Raw genomic sequence first — 16,356 nt, 5'->3', positions numbered from 1 at the left:
TAATTACTACTGCGGAGAATCTAAGATTTACCAATTTACATACCAAATCAAATACATCACCCGATGATGAAGGAGTCGGGTTACTGAAAAAGAGTCGCGAGAGGACTAATGATCACGAATCAAAACGATAAAAATGAGGCTATCGGTCCCCGAGAGTGAGTTAAAATCAAATAATCTAGGGACTATTGCTTCTTCTCAGAAAGCATAGATTATTCAAATCAGTATATCAAACCATGCACGTAAATACAAATCACATTATAATCAAATACCATAATAAATAAATAAATAAATAAATATATATTTACTTTTACGGGACGAGTGGCTCAGTAGAACCCTAACCCCAAATTCTAGTAGCCTTTCGGCTCTCTTAATCCAACAGGTCTGGCGCCAGAGAGCAAGCTCGATCAGGGTCCTTACCTCCAGCCTGAACACTTGAATTCCAAATAAGCCGGCGCTTAGAGAGCATCGCTCGATCAGGGACCTTAACTCCGGCAATCAACTGAACTCAGCCCAGAGAGCAATGCTCGATCAGGGCAAAAAAAATCCATAATAACCTTATGTCCATAATCATTACCGGTGTGCACGCGGTCCTGATGCAACCCACCAGGTGGCATGTTCTACGAAAGCCACATTTCCCAAAACGCAATCATCACATTTAATAAATATCATTGTTTAATGAAATCATTCAACACATATCGAAATAAAGATTAAAAATTTAGGATAAGGCAACGTGCAATTCGTGTCGATAAAATAATAATATATGTATTATTATAACGTTACTAATAATAATATTTATATTATTTTCAATAATTAATAGTCCAGTGAAATTATTTACGTTGCGATACTAATAACCATATTATGCATAAACTTTCAAAATAGCATATTAAATCAGACTTAGCAATAGTGCAATGATTAAATGACTTTAACTCACAGGATTGGGTGACCTCCTAGCTCTGCTCCGGTGCCTCAGTTGGAGCGAGCCGAACAGACAGATCATCTAATCACGGAAAACAATTTATCAAAACGCTGAAACAATCGATCATTAATCCTAGGTCTAGACTCCTAGGACTGACTGTCTAAGAATCTCGACTCGGAAAAATTCTACCGAAAATCCGGCAGAACCTCCCCTACAACACGAACACTACCCCCCGTAAAAACGGGTCCAGGACCTGCCAGAAGAACACTTCAAATATCCAACAATTTAAACAACGGGAGTCGGGTCCCCAAACTTCACTATTTCCTGACTCATACGACAAAATACGAGGCAGTAAACCGACAGACAATTATTTTTGACTCACAAATATCATCAAATACTCAATACCATCCAATAGACACAATTAAACCAAGAATTTCTAAAATTAACGGGCCAAAGAAAATTACCGAGATGCTCGGTCAATTGGTCGACTCGCCTCCAGCCGCCGGAGTCCGATCGACGATCTGAACACACCATCGGACTCACAACGACGCGCTGATGACGATCCCTGCTTCCGATTTTTCGATCTGACACCCGATCATCCGGAGAGATTTGCGGACGATCTCGACCGTCGATTTGCAAACGAAGCCCGATCGCCACGAAATCAGTGCCATCGCGAAGCTTGAGCAGAGGAGAGTCGGGATAATCCTCCGATCATCCATCCTCCGCCGGAGCTCGCCGGAAAAGCCCAAAAACGCGGTTGCCTCCACTTCGCCGGAACTCTCTCCTTCGGCCACCAAAACCGCGCCGCCGCCAAAGGAAGCTCTCCCAGGCGTTGATCGCCACCGAGATCGGCCGGAAGGCCACTGAAGCGGCCGAACGACGCCGGAAGCCGCCGCCACGCCGCGCGATTCCGCTTCACGCCGCTTTTGCCGACGCCTTGGCCGCCACGGCGGTGACGACGCACCCGGCTCCTCCTTCTTCTCGTGCGACGCCCGCTTTTTTTCTCTCTTCCTCTCTTCTTCCCTGATTTCTTTCCCTTCAATATCGACATTTGACCCCTGAACTTTTCCTTATTGCAATTTGGTCCCTCAACTTTCTTAATTACTTACAATTCCATCCTGCAGAATTCCAATTTAACCCCCAAACTTCTTTTTAGCCTTCAATTAAGCCCCTAACTATTTAATTTGGGCCAAATCTGAATTATTGAAAATACACAATTACAAAAATACCCCTGACCGACATATTTATTTACGAAAATACCAAACTCACAAATTTCCATTAAACCCTCACAAAAATAAAATTATACTTTTAATCCTTATTCCAAAATAATCCTCCAATTAAATCCTACACACAATTAAATTAAATAATCAATTTCCAACTTAAAATTTAATACTACTAATCAATTATAATACCAATTTTCCTAAAATTCTTTTATAAAAACATCCTTTATAATTTCTTCCAAAATTTTTCAATATATAATTTTACTTATATAAATATGCATTTGGGAAAATTTGAATAGCCAAAATAAAAAAATATAATTTATTCCTCAAATAATTTATTTAATTAACTCCTTAAAAATCAAACTAATTGGATATGGAAAAATAATTCATTATTTGATTAATATTAAATTTTTCATTAAATCATTTCAAATTAAACCCAACAATAATGAAGCTAAAATTAACTTAAATAAAAACTCATTATTAAATATATAAAAATTCCGGGTGTTACACGGATTGTAATTATTAAGTTTTACTTTCTACTTTATTTTATTTATTGCATGTTAATTAAATATGTGATTATATGATTGATTAATTAAAAATGGGCCACATAGACTCAAGGTTAAAAACTGATCCAACATGAATCTGGTAGTCTAATAGGCTAATCAACTTTAACTCAACCTAAAACCCTAAAATTCAAGTAGACTAGCGGGCTTTGGCATGTTTAGTTAGGGCTTGAACTTAGTTAGGATTAAGATCATAATGAATGGGCCTTCTCATAATAAGTAGTCCATTAGGTCTAAAGGCTGGAAATCCAAGAGCACAATTGATAATTGGGCTATACTAGGTGGGCTTTGTATATAATTAATTAGTAAGCTAGATTAACAACTTAAGCATGGGCTGGGCTTAAATAAAATGGGCTAGACTTAGGCGTATTATGTGTGTTTTCTTAGCGTGCCCGTGTATGAAGTGCTTGCATTTATAGGAATAATTTGTTAAATAATAAAATTAAAGACTAATATACATAAATAAGGAAGTTGGCTTCTGGATCCATCTCTGGACTTTGTGGCGTAAGCTTCCTAATGGAATCTGAGAAATGCCACTCATTAGTAAAAGTTTCCTTGGTGATTACCCAGGTGGCGACTCCTACCTCCGCGGTAGTCTCAGCGATTAGTTAGCGTGTTCCTTACTAGGTTGAAAAGCCTTACAATGCCGTAGTTGCTAAAGACACTTGGGTTCGCACCCAAAATGGCTGCCCACAGCTTCTACAGCTTATCAAGATATCCTTTTTGTTGTACCCTTGATATTATAATTTGTCTCAATTTATTTAGTCACATGCATGCTTATAAATTTCGACATACTAGGGGCAGCTGTTAGCATCCATTTTCTAGATCTAGATATCGAGGCAATTATAAAAAGCTCGATAAGTCGAGAGATTGAGGAAGGGTAAATCTGAGTAAAGGATGGGAATAATTGGATTTAAAATTACTTTTCTATAATCAATTTGGACCCAATTGAAATAAAAAATAAAGTTTGAGGGGTAAAACGGTATTTTTCATAAGTTCAGAGACAAAATTGTTAAAATTTTCATAACTTTTGCTCCTTAGAGCCAATCGGCTCTGTGCAAGGCTGATTAGATCTATGCGGGGTTGATTGGCTATTTTTCAAATCGGATGCCATTTTATGTATATTTTTTATCTAAAATACCAAGAATTGATAAAAATAAGTTTCTATAAGGTATTATGATAATTATTGAAATTTTTAAATATTTTAATGATAATTTTTTGAATATAGAAGATTTAGTCCCTTTTTATTTGAGATTAATATGATAAAGGGGAGGGATAATTACAATCTATTTTTTATATAATTAAATAATTATTAGTTTTCTTAGATTTTCCCAACCCTACTCCTATAAATAGAATAACATGGCCTAAGTCTAGAGCTAGTGACAATGATTAATTATTAGAGCAAGAATCCTTAAAAGTTTTCTAGGTACATCGATCTATACAGAAGTCCTTAGCAACTAAGAAAGAACTGCCAAACTAGGAAACCCATTGAAGAACGATAGAGACTTTTCTGAAATCCCAAAAGCAGAACTGGATTCCCAACCAATCTTTGATTCAACAGTTTCCTCCTCTCTTTAGAATCACAGAACAACAACCAACGGTGGCAACATGAGGGTTCCCCTACATCCACATCATCAACATATCTTCTCCAATTATTTCTTATATATATATGTTTGTTTATATAAACATATTAGGAACCAATCTTTGATTCAACAGTTTCCTCCTCTCTTTCCTTTCTTTCCGCCGGCATCGACAAAGGTGAAGAGGCTGCCATCATTAGTTTGGCCTCCTGCCGGCGTGCTTTTGGTGATCCGACATTGGAAATGGACTCCCCACCCCCAAAAACCCCAGAAACGACTCTCCCCGTCGGCAGCCTCAGGAAGCGTCACTAGTGCAGCCTTTTTCTGGCCCAGATCCAACTCCTTCCGGCCACTTTTCGGTCGAAATTCTTATACTTCTGGACTCCCCGCAACTCGAGCTTCGCGTAGGCACTTCCGGATTCAAATTCCGACACCGTTGGCAGGACCGGCTTCCGGACCCTGGTGTTTTCTAGACTCATGAAATATTACAATTTCGACTCCGATATAATTTTATTTAGACTTTAAAAATTATGTTGTAATGTTAGAAAATTTTTATGGCTATTAATTGCTTGTGATGGCTAGTTTAAAAATAAATTTAATTTAATTAATTGTGTTGTGGTGTATTGCAGAGTCGGAAAAATAATAATGCAGTTCTTGTGGCCCGACTCTTGTTATTTAATTCCAGCATATTTGATGTGTTTAGCAGGTTCTAGACCCGTTTTACGAGGGGTAAATGTCTGTAATTTAGGGGAAGTTCTACCAAATTTTTGACAGATTTCTTGAGTCTAGGTAAATTTTAGGCAGTCTACTCTAGGAGTCTAGGTCTAGGAAAAATTTAAGAATATCTATTAATTAAATATTTCCGTTTAAATATTTTCGTGACCAGATAATCCAACCTTCCCGCCAGCTCCACCCGACGCATAGGAGCGGACTGCGAAACGCATTAGAACTATGAGTTAAAGTCACATAATCTCTGCACTATTGTCAAGTCTAAATTTAATATGCTACTTTAGAAATTATGCTTAAAATGATTATTAGTATCGCAATATAAATAATTTCATTTAATTATTAATTACTGAGAATAATTCCAATATTATTATCAGTAATATTAAATCGTTATTTTGATAGTTAATATTATATTAATACAATCATTATTATTATTTCCATACACAAATTGCATGTTTGCTTTCCCCAAATTTCTAAATCTTTATTTCGATATGTGTTGAATGATTTTGTTAGACTATGATTATTATTATATGTGTTGATTGTGATATTGGGATGAGGCTTTAGTAGAACATGCCACCTGATGGGTTACATCAGGACCGCGTGCACACCGATAATGATTAAAGACAGGTAGTGTAACTCTCTAGGCTGTGAAAGTTGACTGTCGGAGAGAGGTCCTTGGTCTAGCAATGTTCTCTAGGCGCTGACTTAGTTGGGAATCAAGTGTTCAGGCTGGATGTAAGGACCTTAGTCGAGCTTCGCTCTCTAGGCTCCAGTCCTGTTGGAATTAAGAGAGCCTAAAGGCTGCTAGTAATTGGGGTTAGGGTTCTACTAAGCCACTCGTCCCATAAATGTAAAAATGTACTTTATTTTTAAGATTATGGTATGATTATAGTATAACTCGTATTTGATGTACATGGTATGTTATACTGATTGTAATAATTATTATTTTCTGAGAAGACTACTATAGTCACAAGATTATTTGATTTTAACTCACTCCCGAGACTGACAGTCTCAGTTTTGTTTTTCGGGTGACAGTTAGAGTTTTTCGTCATCCTGCATTGTGACAGTCCGACTTCTCCTCCTTCGGACTTTTTGTAAATAACCTGTACTTTCATATTATTTGTTATTTTATACTATAGACCTTCCGCAGTAGAGTACTTTCAAATTGTTATGACTTTTCTAGTCTATGATGAACGTGGGATGTTTTAAGATCAGATAGATTTAATTATGGCATGTCAGTCATGAAATATCTTATTAGCTTTTTATTTGAATTGTTGATCGGTAAGGCTTACTACAGGATTCAGTGGCCTTAAGCCTACCCATTCCCTAGGTGCCGGTCACGGGCCCACAGAACGGGTCGTGACAACTAGGTGGGCCTTGTATATAATTAATTAGTAAGTTAAGTTAATAACTTTGGGTATGGGCTGGGCTTTAATAAAATGGACTAGATTCAGGTAGACCTCATGCTGTAATGCTTGATGTTTAATATATAATTGTTGCATTTATAGGGAATAGCCCATTAAATAATAAAATTAAAGGCTAATATACACAAATAAGGTGTGGCTTTTGAATAAATCTCTAAATTTGTGACATAAGCTTCCTTATGGAATTGAAAAACGTCACTCATTAAAAAAAGTATCCCGGTGAATTATCCAGGTGGTGACTCCCATCTCCGTGCTAGTCTTTGTGACTAGTTAGCGCGTTTCTAATTAGGTTGAAAAGCCTTGCAGTATCGTAGTCACTAAAAACACTTGGTTGCGCACCCAAACCTGCCGCCCACAGTTTTTTATGTATGTAGAAATTATTTAAAGGAGTTTATGCTTAATTAGAAGAAAATTATGAAATTTCAGCATTATGCAGATTTGATTGCATTAGCTTTAGTGAGATTTTTCATGATCTTAAAGGTATATAATTTGAAAATGGTCTTTATAAGCTTTATAGAGGACTTCAGAAGCTATAATTCTTATGAAGGACTCAACTCCATATCAAGTTACTAAGGATGAGAGAACTTGAGTCGAAGTCAGATGTTATGCAGTCCATTTCTGTTTGGGTCAGTCTTAGTGTTTAGGCTTTATCTAGAGTTACAAAGGTCAAATTAAGATGATTCAAAAGTCTAAAATGAATTACTCTTTAAGAGCTACAACTGTGATGAAGAAATAAGCCTAAATTGTATTTATACGAGGTCCTCAAACAGTCCTCAAAGTAAAGAATGGAAAGAGACATATTAATGAGTTATCTTTTAGGTTTTCCTTGTGCTGCCCTATAAATATATCAACATAACTTAGGGTTTGGGATCTTTGGCAGCATCTTTTACATTTAGAACAGTAGCTAAACTATTTTACTTTCATCTTTTGGTTATTTTCTAGTCACTAAGTGTGGCTAATTTCTTTATTTTAATTCAAGGGAATATCTTCATATTGATTTGATCATTGTGAGACATGGTTCTTAATCTAAACTCTATTCTTATTTTAATTATCTTTCTTTTTCTTTATTATAATTATGTATGATTGCTTAGATGTATAACTGAGTGTCCAATTAGATAGAGATCTATAGTGATTGAATGCTTTGTTGAAATCATAATCCATTATAAACTTTAACTTAAAGGCAATTACATTATGTGCTAATCTAAAAGAAACTATGGACGATTTAATTAATCACCGCTTGATAGGTTATTAATCAGCTTAGTCATCTCCTAGAATTTAATGTTATTCCTAATTATATGAGAATTGTTTAATATTAAAAAAATTAGAAATAAGTGTTAATTTAAATATTGGGTTTGAATTAACTTGTGTAAGGAAGATTAGGATTTTTTCTCGCTTGAGATAAATTTCTGGCTAAGTAGTTAATAATGGAATAGAAATTTTTAAGTGTCAATGATCAATGTGGAAAATCAATCGAATCAATTTCTCTTGGATTGAAGTTGTTTTATTATTTTGTTTTTAGTTTTTATTTCAAATTATTTTTCAATCATATTCAACAAAATCTCTTTCTATTTTAGTTTTCAGACTATAATTACTCTAATAATATTAGTAAGGAATCAGTTTTTAAGGTTCAACCTGGACTTGCCTCCACTATAGTTTTAGTGAGATCAATAATTTAATCTTGATGCTCACGATACGCATCAAATTTTGGTGTCGTTTCTAGGGATGGGTTTTTATTTTATTAATTTTATTGCTAGTTTTATAGTTTGTTTTTATTCTTATTTTTATTTTGTTGTTTATGACTAGATCTTCTCAATCTAATGGCTTAGAATTTGATCCAGAAATTGAAAATACTATTAAAAGATTGAGAAAAGTAGCTCAGAAAGCTAGATTGACAACTGTAGAAACTAAGCAAGCAATTATTACATCTCCTAGTTTACTCAACTTACTTTCCATCAGTTCATCTAGCGATTCAAAAGAGGAAGAGATGGCTATGAATAATAGTAGGACTTTGAAGTAGTTGGTTGTTCCTGATCTTAATCAGCAACCCTTGTGGATTAGATACCCTAACTTAGAAGTTGATTTTGAATTAAAATTAAGACTAAAACATCTATTGGCTAAATTTCATGGTCTTGTAGCTGATAATCCACATGTGGTGTGTGCAAGTATAAAACCTCAAAATGTTACTGAAGAGCACATTAAGCTGCGGGCATTCCCATTCTCATTGACATATTTGGCGAAGGATTGGTTGTATTGCCTTCCTTCAGGATCAATTCAGACATGTAACAAGATGAAAAGGCTGTTTTAGAGTACTTTCCTACCTTTAGAGCTACCAACATTAGGAAAGAGATACGTAGTATTAGGCAGTACAATGAAGAGTCTCTCTATGAGTACTAGGAGAGGTTTAAGAAGTTGTGTGTTAGTTGTCTTCAGCATCAAATTACCGATCAACTGTTGATTCAATATTTCTATGAGGGTTTATTTCCAATTGAAAGAAGTATGACTGATGCTGCCAATGGGGGTGCATTGGTAGATAAAACCCCGAAAGCAGCAAGGAACTTAATTGCTAATATGGCGAAAAACTTTCAGCAATTTGGCATGAGGATGGATCATACACCTAAGAAGGTGAATAAGATAAGTTCATCTAACCTTGAGCTTCAAATTTAAGATTTAACTACTTTAGTTAGACAATAGTTGTACATAATGTACAAGTAGCAGCAAAAATGTGTGAGATATGTGCTATGTCGGGACATTATACTGATACATGTCCAACTTTATAAGAGGATAAAGGTATCCAATAAGCTAATGCAACAAGCAATTTCCCAAGACAACAACAACACCGTTATGACCCCTACTCCAATACATACAACCCAGGATGGAGAGATCATCCTAACTTAAGTTATGGGAATCAAGCTAGTCAAGGGCGGTATCAACCTTCTTTCCAAGCTAAACAACAACAAGCAGCTCAAGCTCCAAATTTAGGTATGTCTCTAGATGCTATTATGAAAGCTCTTGTTAATAATACTATGCAATTTCAATAGGAGACAAAGGCAAGCATATAAAATTTGGAGACACAAATTGGTCAGCTTGTAACCACAATGAGTAGGCTTGAAGCTCAAAGTTCGAGAAAGTTACCATCTCAAACAGTGGTGAATCCTAAAGAGAATGTAAGTGCCATTACTTTAAGAAGTGGAAGAGAAATAGAGAATAAGACTGCACAAGATGTAAGTAAGAAGAGCCAAGAGAAAGAAGATGAGGGCATTATTAAAAACATTGCTCCAAAACGAGGCCCCTACTCCAATGTGATGAGCGTAGATGCTGAGCTACATTCCAAAGAACTTATTAATTCTTTTTCTTACCCTATTGTGCTTCCTTTTCCTAGTAAATTAGCTAATAAAAAAAAAAGAGAAATATTTAAAGATCCTTGAAATTTTTAGGATGGTAGAAGTGAATATAGCTTTGTTTGATGCTATTAAGCAAATCCTAAGGTATGCTAAGTACCTCAAGGAGTTGTGCACCAACAAAAGAAGATTGAAGGTAATGAGAAAATTAGTATGGGGGAAAATGTGCATGCCATGATTCAAAGAAAGTTACCTAAGAAGTGCAAGGATCCAGGTATCTTTACTAACTCTTGTGTTATTAGTAATACCTATATTAAGTCTGCCATTTTAGATTTACCTACATCAATTAATGTTATGCCATATTTTATTCATGCATCTATGAACTTGGGTCTTTTGAAAGAAACAAGAGTGATTATTTAATTAGCTGACCGTTTTAATGCATGCCTTAAAGGGGTAGTTGAGGATGTTTTGGTACAAGCTAATGAGCTACTCTTCCCAGTTGATTTCTATATTTTGAGAATGGAAGACATTGGATCGTCTAGTTCAACAGTAATCTTGTTAGGACGACCTTTCCTCAAGACAACTAAAACAAAGATTGATGTGGAATATAGAACACTCACCATGGAATTTGATGGCGAGATTGTTAAACTTAATATCTTTGATGCTATGGAACATCCTACAAGAGATCTAATTATTTACTCCATTGATGTTATTGATGAGTTGGCGTAGGATACTTTTGGTTTGAATGGAAAAGATGAGCTTTAAATGGTGCTTAATCAAAGCTTGATGCAAATTGAGAATGAATTAGAGCTAAGTATTGAAGTAGAAGAAGCAATTATGGCTTTACAGTTATTACCACCAACTCCAAAGAGGTATGAAGTTAAGAAATTTGAGATGCCATCTTCTCAACAAAAGTTATTGCTTTCTGTGGTGCATGCACCAAATGTAGAATTGAAGCCTTTACCAGACCATTTGAAGTATGTGTACTAGGGAGAAAATAATACACTTTCAATCATTATTTCAAGCAAGTTAACACATTTACAAGAAGAAAGGGGATTAGAGAGCTTCGTGGTTGCAAGAGAGCTGTTGGTTGGACTATAGCTGACATACAAGGCATTAGCCCCTTCATTTGCAGGCATAAAATTCTTTTGGAGGAGAGATCCAAGGCAAACACTGAGCCTCAAAGGAGATTGAATCCTCAAATTACGGAAGTGGTAAAGAAGGAAAAAATAAGGCATTTATGATAAGATGATTGTGAGAAAAGAATTTATAATTGGGCAGAAAGTGTTATTATATAACTCACGAGTAAGTTGTGTTTTTGTTGGATTGGACCTTTTATTGTTACTAATGTGTCTTCTTATGGTGCAATTGAGATTAGAAGATTAGGAACTAAAAAAGTGTTTAAGGTTAATGGGCATAGATTCAAGACATTTTATGAAGGTTTTTATGAATGCACAAGTGAAGATGAGAAGTTAGAAGATCCTATTTACAAGAAGTGAGGAGTATAACTGTGTCAAGCTAACGAAGTTAATAAAAAGTGATGCTTATGAGGCAACCCAAGGATAACCAGATTTGATTTTTCTTTCCCTAACTCTTTAAATTTTACATGTTCTTTATTTTTTGAGACTTTAAGCCTTACATTAGCGACAATGTAAGATTTAAGTATGGGGGAAGGATTTTTCATTAGTTGATTTATGTGCTTTTGTTTTATACTTTCTAGGAGTATTTTTTATTAAATAAAAAAATAGTGTCGTATGTAGCATGCAATTATGAATTATACTTTAGTTACTGATTAGAATATCACTTGTTGCATGGATTTTAAATGGACTTAATTTTTAATAAATACCATTGGCTTGTGTTAGCAGCAATCTCTTATAAAATGGGTTAAATTTACTTGAATCTTGGTAATTGATTGAAATAATATTTCTTGAGAAGTTTCTTTTGGAGAATTGAGTGATGACGCATGATGTAAGATTGTGTGATTTGTTTGGATGCAATTCTCTTAAGCTAGTACTAAATTCACGTTTAAGTAAATAGGAGAAAAATAAAATGAGTTGATGTGTAAAGCACACGGTGGGAAGATAAAAATTCATAAACACATGTGACAAGAACCATTACTCAAAGTGAGAAAAACCAGCAAATGCGCTCACTCTTTAAAAAAAAGTAATAAAAAAGAAAAAGAGAAGCAAGATCCTAGTTTATTTTTTGGTTTGTAGTAGTAAATAGGATTAGTTGATGAATAGATTATGCATGTCTTGGTTGGTTAATAGCAAGATTTTTCAAAGAATGGATTGAGAATATTATGGTTTGTTATGTAGAGATTTGGGTAGCTTTGATATTGTTTTGTTTGAAATTGCTAAAAATATAAGTTTGGTGGATATAATGGCTTAAAGAACATTAATGGCAATAACCTATGCAGTTTGTGATGTTTTACTTTTGCTTTATGATTTTAATTTTACTGTTTGCCCTTGTGAACCAAGAACGGGGAATTGAATTGGTGAATAGAGAATGATAGGAAATTAAAATTTGGTTTAAGAAAAGGTTGAAAGAATATAAAGAAAGAGACACAAGAAGTTATAGTAGTTTGGGTGTTAACAAACCCTATGTCCACTCCCTAATTCACAATTGGAAATTCAGTATGATATCAATCTTTACAAAGTGGAGTTTCTTCAAGCTCACTCCCAACTTGGTGTTTATGACTCATACTAAACCTTACACCTTGTGTTTTAGTGGCTAACACATAACTGCTACAAGAGTTTTTCCTAAGCTAACCCTTAAACTTTACCCCAAGTGTTTAGGCTAACACTCAAACCTCACAAGAGCATTTAAGCTCTTACAACAACTAAGAATTAAGAATTAATTGCAAGAATGAGAAATATTGAATGCTAATAATATATACTCTTGGAGGTTGTTGATAAACCATAAATGACCATTTGATGTGGTTTTTATAGCTTAAAAACCCGAAAAAATTGTTACACATATATCCCAAGAAATCACCATACTTTGCTTTAAGACAGTGCATTAAGTGCACTTGTTAGAATGCAAAATCGCAGTCATGATTCTTGCTTCGCAGTCACAAATCTTGAACTACCACCAATGGCTATCTAATGTGGCGGTATGACATTGGTGGCTTTCAAATGTTACCATCAGCGGTTCCTAATAGTTACTTTAAACTTCAAGTTTAAAGCCGCTCCCAATTGAGGTGCGGTTGCGAATTTGAGCTTTCCAAGGCATTTCCTTTTGCCTTAAGGCTTTTGCTTTCCCAGTCGCGCCCATCCTAGTCGTTTGTGATTTTGAGCTTTTGTAAACTTAAAGTTTATGCCATGAAAATGTTACTTTTCATGGCCGCGCCCTCTTAGTGTGGTCGCGATTTTAAGGTAACCTTTCTTGAATAAGCTACAACATCAACACTTGAAGAATCATTAGATCAACACTTCAATTTGTTTGTTAAGATCAAAATAAGGGATGACAAGGCACTTATACTAACATTTGCTCGAGGGCATGCAAAAGCTAATTGTGGGAGAATTTAATAAGAATATAATAGTCAATATATTTATTCTCTTTATATTTAGCTTTTGATATTGATTTTAAGTTTAAAAGAGCTTATTAGGTTGTTTTATGTATGTAGAAATGATTTAAAGGGGTTTGTGCTTAATCGAAAGAAAATGGTGAATTTCAGCATTTTGCAGATTTGATCGCATTAGTTTTAGTGAGATTTTTCGTGATCTTAAAGGTACATAATTAAAAAGTGTTATTCATCAACTTTATAAAGGACTTTATAAGATATAATTCTTATGAAGGACTTAACTCCATATCAAGTTGCTAAGGATGAGAAAACTTGGATTGAAGTCAGATGTTTTGCAATCCATTTCTGTCTAGGTCAGTCTCAGCATTTAGGCTTTATCTAGAGCTATAGAGGTCCAATTAAGATGATTCAAAAGCCTAAAATAAACTAGTCTTCCAGAGCTACAACTTTGATGAAGACTATAACCCAGATTTGATTCATAAAAGGTCCTAAAACAGCCCACAAAGTAAAGAAAGAGGCCTATTAATGAGTTATCTTTAGGTTTTCCTTGTGTTGCCCTATAAATATATTATTATAACTTAGAGTTTGGGATCTTTGGCAGTAGCTTTTACATTTAGAATAGTAGCAACTATTTTCTTTTCATCTTTTGGTTATTTTTTAGTCACTATATGTAGCTAATTGATTTATTTTTAATTCAAGGGAATATCTTCGTATTAATTTTACCATTGTGAGACACGGTTCTTAATCTAAACTCTATTCTTATTTTAATTATCTTTTGTTTCTTTGTTATATTTTTTATGATTGCTTAGATGTATAACTAAGTTGCCAATTAGTTAGAGATTTATAGTGATTGAATGCTTTGTTGAAATTCTATTCCGTAATTATTATGAACTTTAATTTAGAAGCAATTAGATTACATGCTAATCTATAAAAAAAAACTAGAAATGATTTAATTAATCATCGGTTGATAAGTTATTAACCGGCTTAGTCATTTTCTAGAATTTAATGCTATTTCCAATTATATGAGGATTGCTTAATACTAAGTAAAGTAGGAATAAGGGTTAATTTGGATACTGAGTTTAAATTTACTTGTATAAGGAAGATTAGAATTTATTCTCGCTTCAGATAAATTTCTAGCTAAGTAGTTAATAATAGAATAGAAATTTTAGGTGTCAATGATCAACGTGAAAAATCAATCAAATCAATTCTCTTGGATTGAAGTTGTTTATTATTTTGTTTTCAATTTTTATTTCAATTTTCTTTTTAATCATATTCAACAAAATCTCTTTCTATTTTAGTTTTCAAATTATAAATACTCTAACAATATTAGTAAGGAATCAGTCTCTAGGGTTTGACATGGACTTGCTTCTACTATTGTGTTGGTGAGATAAGCAATTTAATCTTGGTGCTCAAGATATTCTTTAGGGGGCCTTCAAGAATTCAAATCTTTTCTGGAAAAAAATGGTTTGTGACTTTTATTGATGATCATACTCAATTATGTTGGTTATATTTAATGAAAGATAAATCTAAAGTTCAAGATCTATTCAAAAGTTTTTATATAATATTTGAGTACACAATTTTAATAATTCTCTTGGTATCTTTTTAAGAGACAAGGGTATTCAACATCAATCTACTTCTGTTGATACACCACAGCAAAATGGTATTGCTAAAAGAATAAATAGACATTTACTAGAAGTTGTCTCTAGCTTAATGTTTTCTATACATATTCCTAAATATCTTTGGGGTGAAGCTATTTTAACTGCAACATATTTAATTAATAGGGTTCCTACATGCATTTTGAATTATAACACATCCCTATAATGTCTTAAATATTATTTTCTTGATACTTGGATTTTTACACATTTACCTCTTAAAATATCTGGTTGAACAACCTATACTTTTACTCCTCCTAAGGACATTCAATGTTTTTTTTAATAATACAAGTGTTTTTTAAGGATAAATTAGGTTTATAGTTTTATTATAATGGACTTGTATAAACATAATTTATTTTAATTTGAACTAATTATCTAGTCATAAAGACATCATAAATAATTTTTTAATTGTAAAAACTGGAATGAGTTACATTTCTTAATTTAAAAATTTTATATATTATACTTGACGAATTATAAATAAAAAATATTAATAAAAGTATTGTTATTATTTTAATATAAATCTTTTTTAATTCAAAATATTAAAACTGCATCTCTTTATTTAAAAATAATTTAATTAATAATAATTAAATATAAATAATTTTTTGAGAATTGGAAGAACTTTCATTAAACTTGGTTGAAACTAATCAAATAAGCACATTGATGATCATCAATAACATAAGTAAAAATACCCCGGAGTCAATTAATTATAGCTCTAGTGATAATCTTGAAGGTGACATTACACAAATTGATCGGTTTAAACTCCTTTAAATGTTGGGTTGTTGAACATGGATCATCACATGGATCATAAGAAGAGAAAAGATCTGCATAATACCTCTAAATAGCATCTAAAATGCCCGACTTAAAAAACTACTAGTTGTCATCCAAATCTCTAATATTGGCTGTGGTATTAGTTTTCTGTGCTGGGATGCCTGGAATTAGAAAAGCGAGAGTTCATGTCATCATGAGCCAACCATGTAATCTTTGGCCATTGCTTCTAATAAATCTGTTACTTGCTTTGTAATTTCTCAAGTTTACATTCTAACTTATTAACCCGACTCGTATTCGCCCTTGTGCACGTACTAGAAAACAACTGCTCAATGTCCCTATGTAATCTAGCATTCTTAGAAGGATACGCCTAAACTTATCAAAACCCAAGGAACTCAAAGCATATGGGAAAGACATAATTGAGGATTCCACCAATACCACACCAGCCTTTAAGCCATCTGACCATGGTTTCTAACAATTTCAAAGCAATCCTCCTTAGAAATCCAAAGCTCCTCAAAATAAAAGCGGTATCTAAAAGCTTTAGAGCCTTTATAACTATCTGAACCTAAACCAACCTGGATATTCATTATAATAATACGATGATTAGAATGATAAAAGCACATGTTAACAACATAAGAAGATGGAA

Source organism: Ricinus communis, chromosome 2, assembly GCF_019578655.1.
Source record: "Ricinus communis isolate WT05 ecotype wild-type chromosome 2, ASM1957865v1, whole genome shotgun sequence".
NCBI classification, from domain to species: Eukaryota; Viridiplantae; Streptophyta; class Magnoliopsida; order Malpighiales; family Euphorbiaceae; genus Ricinus; species Ricinus communis.
The sequence above is the reverse complement of the archived record's forward strand: the minus strand, read 5'-3'. Positions refer to the sequence as shown.